This window comes from Macaca thibetana, chromosome 5 (assembly GCF_024542745.1).
Source record: "Macaca thibetana thibetana isolate TM-01 chromosome 5, ASM2454274v1, whole genome shotgun sequence".
Lineage (NCBI taxonomy): Eukaryota > Metazoa > Chordata > Mammalia > Primates > Cercopithecidae > Macaca > Macaca thibetana.
This window is the reverse complement of record NC_065582.1, coordinates 34670123-34677158: the sequence shown is the minus strand read 5'-3', so window position 1 is coordinate 34677158 and position 7036 is coordinate 34670123. Positions and strand designations below refer to the sequence as shown.

General features: G+C 37.3%; 1 long non-coding RNA gene across 1 annotated transcript in view; it reads right to left on the bottom strand.

Annotated features, from left to right (window-relative positions):
• Positions 1-781: 781 nt before the first annotated feature.
• Positions 782-7036, bottom strand: part of LOC126955084 (uncharacterized) — a 40134-nt gene continuing 33879 nt past the window's right edge. Inside the window, exons 4-5 of the long non-coding RNA XR_007725804.1 lie at positions 1788-1928; positions 782-1047 (exon numbers count right to left, since the gene is read on the bottom strand). This is a non-coding gene — a long non-coding RNA (uncharacterized LOC126955084). The remainder of the gene's footprint in view (positions 1048-1787; positions 1929-7036) is intronic.

Below are 7036 nucleotides of genomic sequence, written 5' to 3'. Positions count from 1 at the left end.
ATTATAATTACGAGGAAAGGGGGACAGTTCTAATTAAAGGCACTAGTCAAGGTATTCTTGGAGTAGTGTGTGTGTGTGTGTGTGTGTGTGTGTGTGTGTGTCCTGGAAATGAGAATTGAGGGGACTAAAAAGAAAAGAACTGATTTATACGGTTGACTTCACATGATAACGGCTATTACATGAAAGAGTAATTAAATTTTTCTGTGGTCCTAGTGGATAGAATTAAGGCCACTTGCAAAATATATACAAGGAGAGAATTTTTTAACCTAGAAAAAAAGAACTTTTTACACATAAAACTGTCTAAAGATAGAGTAAGTAGTGAGTTCCCTGTCACTGGAAAGGAGATTCTGGTTTTGCAGTGAGGATCTGGAGGGAGAATTCAAATATCAAATGGGAAATAGAGGGTCAAATAAATTTTTAATCCTTCCCAAGTCTATGATTTCATGGTATTATAACAGTTAGACTTTTGAACTATGCAGAAAATTGGAAAAGAGTTTGAAAAACAGAGAGAATGATTGTTAGAAATCATTATAAGTTGCAGTGGCTGCTTCTGGAACCCAAATCATTGAAAAGGTATACAAGCTAAATGTTTTCATATTTTTATAATCCAAAATGCATTATGAATATTTCCTGTGCCATTGCATTTACTAAATAATGTAAAACCCTTGACATATATATTTTGCATAAAATGAATAACCTAAGATGCAGAAACACCCTGTTGATTGATGCAATCCAGTGGGCATTTTTGAGATGGCAAAGCCTCACTGAGAGGCCCCCTGGTACTGTCTGCCTCTGGACAATGTAATGAGGACATGGAAAATCTATGGCTTTCTGTTGCCTTCACATTTGCATCAATTGGGATGATTTTAGGAACATATCACAGAAAATCCAACTAAACAATGATATGGTATAATACTACATTGGGTGGTAGGAAGCTCAGGATAAGGCAGTTACAGGACTGATGAATTCAATGGCTCAGTGTTGTCAGGTATTCAGGTTGAGTTCTCTGTGGTTCTTGTTGACTTTCCCTTCATAGCTGCAACCTGGCTGAACAATATAAACCACCACGTAAGCCACTCATCACACATGATAATGTCTAAAGGGAAAAAAAGAGTGTTTAACAAAACACCACTGGTAAAGGATATGAGATGACCCTGAGTGACTTAGGTTAATTTACATTTTACCTTCTATGTGGGGCCAGAAGTAGGCAAATGAGTGTTCAATGTCTGAAGAAAATCAGGGGTTTTTAGCAGGGAAGAGATGCAATGGAACAGGTATGGATTTTGTCTAGGTAACGAACAGTGTCTGCCACAGCTTCTTGTGCCAGGCTCCAACGCCTGTTTTGAAACAAAAATACTGTAGCAGTGTGTCACGTAACAAAGAACCTTACCCAGGCTAAAGGCAACAGAAATTCATGTCTCACAGATCAGGAAGGAAGGTATTGGTTGGGCGATGCTTCCTCTAAAACCTGTAGGAAACTCCTTCATTGCCTCTTCCTAGCCTCTGGTGTTTGCCAACAGTCCTTGGCATTCCTCAACTTGTAGATACATCGTTCCAATCTCTGCCTCCATCATCACATGGCTGACTTCCTCCTGTGTGTCTCTGTCTTCTCTTCTTATAAGGACACCAGTCATATTGAATTAGCACCTACCCTAATGACCTCATTATAATTTGATTACAGTACTAAGACCTTATTTCCAAACAGGGTCATATTCACTGCAGTGCTAGGGATTAAAATTTTAACATATTTTTGGGGGAGAGGGCACAATTTAACCCATAATACTTACACAGTGACACTCTTCAAGGGATCCCAACCTTGCCTGTATGGAATCTTCCTCTGTAAACAAGATCCAAGGTTTCTTCTTCTACACAGTAGGGGTATGGAGACACCAGGATATATTGATAAGAGCACCAAACAGTATGGTATGCTGGAAAGAGCATCACAACAGTTTGAAGACTTGAATGCTGTTTGGATCATCTTAGGAAAGGCAATTATTTTCTCTTAACCTGTTAGTTTCCTCGCTGTTACTCATCTAAGAACTTCCCAGGCAAAAGGTACTCTGACCTAAAAGCATTGCTTGCCTTATGCCAGAGCTGTATGGCTCTTTATGGAGATGAACATATCTGACCATTGCCTGGTACCATTGAACATTCATTTATTTTACTCATTTCTAGTGCAATATTTCCAAAGCACTCTTATTACAAAGTCTTCCCACATGATGTGCTTATAGATGTGAATTTCCTTTCTCCAAAATTGTTATATTTCTCAATATAATTTGAACCATTGTCCTTTAAATGTTGTGAAAAAAATAAAGATTTCAGGATTTTTTTTCTTTCTAAATTCTTGGTTGTAAAATGTCATGTTATTTTCCTTTAGTACGTCGGGTTTACAAGGCAATGCGACCTTCCTGTTTTTTGTTTTTTGTTTTTTGTTTTTTTCCATTTATAATGTCTTTACTTGATTAGAAATGTGTAATCTCAAATGCTTGGGGTGTAATAAGGAATACGTACTAATTGAGATTTTTTAAATTGCAAAATAATAGGAAAGTTTATGGGTGAATGAACTTATTACCAGTGGCATTTTTAAAGAAAAACACTCTCACCTGCATTTCCAGGGGCAGAATGGTTCAGAAGAAAGTGAATTTCTCGAATTCCACTGACTTCTTTAACAAACGTTGATGAGCTTGGGTGTGTGAATAAGCAAGCCCAGTGCAGGTCTAGCTGAGTTGGCACGAGGTTAGGGAAAGGGGCTGTATCGACAGATGAATGAGATCACTTCTTCTCATCCATTCCAGGATAGTCAGAAGGGTTCAAAGAGGCTCAATGATGAGAGTTGCCTCTTATTCTGGGTCAGGACACACACTCATGCCTTCGTAACTATTTTTATTAATGTTTGTGTCTGCCTGATATGCTTTCTTCTTTTTATTCTAATGGAATATGCCTTCCTATCCACAAGGTGGGTCTATAACATAGGCTGGAACCATCGTATCATCCCATGACCCTGGTGTTCTGGATTTTTTGTTGCAATATCATACCCCTTAGCAGGAAATAGGCTGATAAAGCTGAGCAGTGTGAGGAGGCATAGCACACATGCACCTACTTCAGATCCGCTAAGGAGGATAAGAGGCAGAGAACAAGCTCTCAGAGGGCTGGGCTAAAAGCCACAGAAAACAGTGGATGAGGACATCAACCCAGGGATAAGATAGTGTTTTTTTAAGGTACCTTCATTTCTGCTGTAACATATGTATTCCTAAAATTTACTGCACTAGACAAATCATGCAGTAAGAAAGACAGGGTATATGGGAGAAATGGGGCTGGGGGCCCAACACTCAAAAACTGTCAGTGACATATTTTTAAAACATGGGAGCCTGATAGGAGCTTGCAGTGAGTCGAGATAGCACCACTGGGCAACAGAGTTAGACTCTGTCTCAAAAAAAAAAAAAAAAAAAAAAAAGTAATATCCTGATAAAAATGGCAGCACAGTTTTACCCATATTAAATGGTTAATTTTTAAAATCTGTAGTAAATTTGGCACTTCATCTGGAGAAAAATTGAATTTCCTTGTATAACTGTGCATTGGAAGGGCTGCAACTTGTGCATTATTGTGAAGTGGCAGAAGAAAGGTTATTTGGAGTTGAATGGAAAGTTGTAACCAGAGAAGATAGGCTCAGCTTATCACACATGCATTGAAGCAAGCTAGCTGGTAGATGGTTGAAGTGTACCTATGCGTGTGTGTTTCTACATGTTTTTATCCAGGTGAATGCAGTTTTCTGTATTCACCTAGTGGACAGTATTGTGCATAATCAAATTAGTGTTATGATCAACTTCTTGCCTAACATATCAATCACATTGAAACAGAGTTGCATTTCAGAAACAAGCATTATAGTAGAACAAACTATATTTCTAGAATACAGCCTATTTTTTCTCCAGTTACCTAAAGATATTTCATGGAAGCATATTAAAATAAAACCCATCCCACTTAATAATCTAACAAAAAAATTGATTCTTCCCCACAAAATATATGCAGAAGACATAAAACTAATAAACCGACTTTGGGAGGCCGAGACGGGTGGATCACAAGGTCAGGAGATCGAGACCATCCTGGCTAACACGGTGAAACCCCGTCTCTACTAAAAAATACAAAAAACTAGCCGGGCGAGGTGGCGGGCGCCTGTAGTCCCAGCTACTCGGGAGGCTGAGGCAGGAGAATGGCGTGAACCCGGGAGGCGGAGCTTGCAGTGAGCTGAGATCCGGCCACTGCACTCCAGCCTGGGTGACAGAGCGAGACCCCGTCTCAAAAAAAAAAAAAAAAAAAAAACAACTAATAAACCGAAGGCATATTCTGAGATCCATTTTTTAGATTCGTTTTTGTTTTACTTTATTATTTAAAAAAATTCCAATAGATTTAAGGGTACAAGTGGTTTTTGGTCACAGGGGTAAATGGTATAGTGGGAATTCTGGGCTTCTGGTGTACCCATCACCCAAATAGTGTACATTGTACCCCATAGGTAATTTCTCACCCCTCACCCCCGTCATCATCCCCACTAGGGTTGAGAGCCAACTTCATATGGTTCTATGACATGCAGCTTGCTTTAGTAAAAGCAGGATTAGGAGCACTTGCTGTATATGAGGCAGATCCAGCCAATCAATATTTATAATGCTGTTGTCATTGTGTATGTGTGTTTAAAATGTGTCTTTTCATTAAATTCCTTTTTTCTCTGAGGACAAATAAGTTAATCACACAACAGGAGTAGAAAAAAATCAATTGTCATTGATTTGGCATAGTCCAAATATTGCTGTCTGGCATAGTCCAGGTCAATTCAGCATTTCCCTCACAATTCTGATTTCCAATTTAATTAGAAAAAAATACTCTTTAGGGTGAACATTGCAAATATTAAATTTCAAATTGTTTTTATTGTTTGTGACTTTATTTTTTCGTGTAGTACCCTTTGTGTGTGTTTGTGTGTGTGTATTATATATTTCTTTATGTGTATATATACGTTTTATTTTATTTATATATATATATATTTCCTTAAATGATTTTTAAAAGTACAGATTTTATTTTCTTCATTCTGCTCTAGAAACTGGCAAGCTTGAATAACGTGTTTAGGGGGAAAAAAGCAATTAGAGACTAAATGTAAAGATGCTCTAGACTCAAAAGGGGTTAGGTCCTAGTTCTTCACTCACTAACTTTGTGAGTTGAGGTGGTTATCTAACATTTTTGGACTCTAGTCAACCTGATGGATTGACTGGGTTCTCCATCAACACCTATAAAATGGCCTATCACTCATTCTCATCCTCCTTCCTCTCACACAACAGTTTTTAATCTTTAGTTCTCCACCAACACTATAAAATGGCCTATCACTCATACTCATCCTCCTTTCTCTCACACAATACTTTTTAATCTTTAAAAAGTTACATGTAGTCTGTGCAGAGAGAGGTAATATCATTACAAGAACTAGAGAGTTTATAGTAAATTTAAAAAAGAGTTAAGACAGGAAAAAAGAGATTAAATTTCTGACTGATTTATATTTTCTCCTAAATCTAAATAAGGAAAAGTACCAACAGACTCTTGACCTTTGAAGGGAGAGTGTGCCCTGTGACCACTTTCCTTATTCCTGTCCTCACACCCTGCCTTAAGTTCATGTTCTTTCTCCAACAATCCCTCCTTCTTAAATCTCTTTGATCTTGTCTTAAGCTTCTTTTCACTGCAAAGTTCTACTTTTCCCCACAACAGTGGTTCTAAGTGACTCACTCCATCATAATGCACCATGAGTCAAGCGGAATCAGGAACAGCACAAGACTTTAGCCCCACGGTCTCTAAGCTTTGCAGAAAACTAAGGTGGAGTGGGGATAGTCAGCAGATGGTTGTGGGAAGGGGATTTGTTCTGTCCCATGAGCAAATAGTGGCACGGGTTCTCAAATCAAAATGTCTTTTAGTGCTACTCTCAGTGTGTGCTCTCCTAAGGAAGGATAACCATTTATTTTTTTTCCCTGGGGGAAGCATGGAAAAACCCATATGATAAGAAAATTTAGCAATATCTTTCCCACTGTTGTGCAGAAAAAATGGTTTTCTTTTTTTGGATTTTTCTTTTTTTTCCCCCCCTTTTTGGCAGGGGGAAAGTGACAAGGGGAGGAGGAAGGGTGCTGCAGGAACTGGAGACTTCGACAGCTGCTGTCTTTGTGGCTCTGGGAAGGGTTTCAGTTTTAATTACATTGTTAGAATTCAGAATCTTTTTCTCATAGAAAGCAAGGAGTTTGAATATGGTACTTTTAGCTACTTAAATGTAAGTTTGGTATAGTTATTAATTAAGACTACAACTATACAGTATTTTGCGGTCTGTAAATCCTGTTTTAGAATACATTCAAGGTTTTTGAGTGGTTAGAGAGATCTTTATGTTGTTCAGATTATACTTTTTCATCAATTTAGTGGCTATTACTGCATTTTAGGATAGAACATATTTAAATGCCAAATAAGGCTGTATATGGTTGAAAGTCTATGCAATATAAATATCTTAAGTAAAAATTAACAACCTTGTAATTTTTTTTCTATAATTATACCATTTGATTATTGGCTTCCAATTGGAAAATGTAAATTCTAATGACAAGAAGCATTATGAAAAGTACAGAGAAATATTTTATAATAATAAACAGTTCCACTCATCAGGTATCTATAACATATTCAATTTGTATGAACCTAATAACTTGAGCTTAAACTATAAGTCAAAATGTGACTGAACTAAGGGAAAAAAATGTACATCCAAATTCCTGTTGGAGATTTTGACACATTTGTCTCAGTTCCTGATGCAGTAAGCAAGGAAAAAAAAATGGAAAAGGGTTTTTTCAAATAGGAAAAAATAGCCAGGATTATGGTTAAATTTGGTGGTACAAGGGGACTTTTGGTATTCTAGTAATGTTGTATGTGTAGACATCAGTGATGATTACCAGAGCTATCACCAATTTGTGATAATTCATTGAGTTGTACCACTAAAATTGATGCTTTTTAATAGACGTTTTCATTTGATTAAAAATTAATC